Source organism: Propithecus coquereli, unplaced genomic scaffold (genome assembly GCF_000956105.1).
Source record: "Propithecus coquereli isolate 6110/MARCELLA unplaced genomic scaffold, Pcoq_1.0 Scaffold57, whole genome shotgun sequence".
Lineage (NCBI taxonomy): Eukaryota > Metazoa > Chordata > Mammalia > Primates > Indriidae > Propithecus > Propithecus coquereli.
In genome coordinates this window covers 7,669,618-7,672,471 of record NW_012151618.1, presented here as the reverse complement: position 1 = coordinate 7,672,471, position 2,854 = coordinate 7,669,618, and the positions used below count along the sequence as shown (strand labels likewise).

The 2,854-nt window shown below is 42.3% G+C and overlaps 1 protein-coding gene across 3 annotated transcripts in view; it reads right to left on the bottom strand.

The window, feature by feature from the left end:
• RNF111 (ring finger protein 111) overlaps positions 1-1,299 on the bottom strand; it is a 104,111-nt gene extending 102,812 nt beyond the window's left edge. Inside the window, exon 1 of one of the 3 annotated variants that reach the window (XM_012658092.1) lies at positions 922-1,299. The gene's annotated coding sequence lies outside the window, so the exon portion shown is untranslated. Of the gene's footprint in view, positions 1-581; positions 846-921 lie in introns of those variants that run through there. The other 2 variants (XM_012658091.1, XM_012658090.1) reach the window with 2 other exon arrangements.
• Between the last annotated feature and the right edge of the window lie 1,555 nt (positions 1,300-2,854).

The following is a 2,854-nucleotide window of genomic DNA, read 5'->3' as shown; positions in this document are numbered from 1 at the left end:
AAAGGTCCCTAAAATAAGAAAATTAAAGATAAAATGCCAAATGAAATAAGTCAGGTTTTGAAGCTTAATTAAGTCAGACCCAAAAGCTATAAGAACTCCTATAAAATGAAGTCTGTCAGCTGGCATCTTACCATTCAAGAGAGTTCTGAAATCATACCACGCATAAATCAAAAAACAGAAAAGCTTACGACAATACAATGAAGTCAACCCACACTACAAACATGTACAAATTAAATGAATACTCTATACTTCCTGGTATTTTGTGAATGTTAAAACTTACACTTGCGTTAGGAAATATCTGTAAATATCTACTGTAACCTATTTGAGAACTACTGTAACAAATCTCTATTTCTGCAGTACAGAACAGATACTTCCACTACAGCACTGACTGGAAAATTATCTAAGGACAATCATAAAAATATCAAGCTTCTTTTTTAATGGCCAAAAAGCCAACTCCATACAAAAATCTGACGCGTCTGTATTTCTGCTGTTCCGCGGACTACGTTTCCTTGATCACAGAAGGCAACTCCCTAACCGTCAGGGCTGACTTAGCGCCCTCCAACTCCCCGAGTCCGGGTTACCTTCATCACTCCATTGTCAAATCGCACTCCCACGCCTCAGTCCTCAGCCCCCATCCTAAGACTCCGGGGAGACACGAAAAAGGGAAAGAAATCCTCTCACCCACACTCCCTTACTGTAGGCTGTGGGTGTGTCGGTAGACGAACGCTTTGCCCAAATACAATTAAATCTTCTGCGGAGACACAGACCCTAAGTCACTAGGGAGCCAGCAATAACCGGCCGGTGGCCGACCCCAGCCTTCCGCGGCCGCAGCCCTTCCTCTTTCTCCCCTCCAGGCCGGCCCCTCCCCCGTTGCGCGCACGCGCGGCCTCCAATGGATCCCCTCCCCCCTGTTCCCCTCACCTTAATCATTAGCCACCCTCTTCCCAGGGTCCGGGAATCACTGACCCAGGAAGGAAGACAGGAAATGTAAGGGGTGAAAAGTATACGTCGAGAGCCAGCGAACTGCGCCTCAGATCTCGGCCTAATAGGCCCCTAAAGTCAAGAGCAGCTTATGTCACCGCCACCAAAACTGTACGTGAGGCAGCGCCTAGACTCGGCCCAGCTAACACGGCTTGGGTTCAGAATGCCTAATTTGGCCCCACAGGAACTCGTTCTCTGAAGCTGCGGCCGTTTCTATGCTGCGCACACCGAACACTTCGCCACCGTCGCCGCGACTGCCGCTGCTCTCCTGCCGCCGCCGCCTAACCAATCCCTCCCCTACTCAGGGAGCACGACACTTAGGGGCCTTTACGACAGTTCGGAAAGTGAGAGCGCAGCAGCCTTCACGCCTCCATTACCATCTGTTTATTTCTGCGCTTGCTCAGATTCCCGTCTCGCTGTCCCGCCCCCTCGTCCCCGGCCCTCCCCCTTTGTACTCGTTTTATCTGTCTGTTGGCGAAACCGCACAGTGTCACAAAGCTCATTATTTCATTTTCTTTGGTGATTATGCGTTCAATATTTAAGTAAAATCTTGACTACATCTTGGTTAATGTTTTCGTAACTAAAAATTACAACTAGCCACAGAATTATTGACTATACTTACGGCGCACTTGAACAAAAACATGGTTTAGTGTCTTTCACAACAAATGATACCGAAATCATACGCGCTAATGACATAAAGATCGCACTTCATCGTTAAGGTGAATTTGCTTCCGGGATCAGATCAAAAGTGGTAATAGATATCCTGGGAACTCTGGCTGTATAATCGCATAAGCCTTCTTAGTCAATGATTTTTATAAAAATCAGTAGATAGCAAATGCTTCATTATATGCATTAAGAGGGCTTAGAGTTCCTTTCAAAACCCCGGTGATGCCACTTAACAGCTGTCTGGTTTATTAGACCCCTATAAATATCATTTTCCTCCTTTATAAATTGGGATAATAGTCTTTGCCTCAAAAGGTACTTGTGAGACTAAATGAGACAGTTTATATAATGCTCTGAACATTACTTAGCAAATAACTGTTCGACAAACATTAATCCCTCCCTTTGCCATCAACTCATCTTTCTCAATATTCTTTTTGTCCACGCTTGTTCTCCATATTGTTCAGTGAAGAAAATATCTTAAAATTATATAATAAACAATTAAGGGTAGCAGATTGTGTGGGAACTGAAAGAGCATTGGACTAAGATTTTCTTCCTATTTTGTCACTCTAAGTATAGAATTTTGCCTAGACTATCTTATCTACTCCCATGGTTTTAATTGTTATTACCTTATGACTTCACGAACCTATATTTCCAGTTCCAGCCTTTTTTCTAGTACTTGGCCTGTGCTCTTCAATGAGGTAGACACTAACTACATGTGGCTGTTGAGCACTTAAAAATGTAACTAGTACAAATTGAGAAGTGTTATAAGTGAAAAATACACATCCAAAGTTACGGTACAGAAAAAGAAAGATTATAAAAAAATCTCAATACCTTTTAATATTGATTATATGTTTAAATAATATTTTGGGCTTATCGGGTTAAATCAGTGGTTTTCAAGCAGGATCATTTAGCAACATCTGGAGACATTGTTTGTCACAACTCAGGGAGGAGGGGCCTGGCTACTGGCATCTAGTGCATAGAGGCCAGGGATGACGCTAAACATCCTATATGCACAGGATAGTCCTCCACAACAAAAATTTCTCTGGCCTAAAATGTTAATAGTACAGTTGAGAAAGCCTTGGGTTAAATAAAATATATTATTAAAATTAATTTCCCCTGTTTCTTTTTACCTTAATATGGCTACTAAAAATTAAAATTATATTTGTAGCTTGCATTATGTTTCCATTGGACATAGACATCTCTAACATAT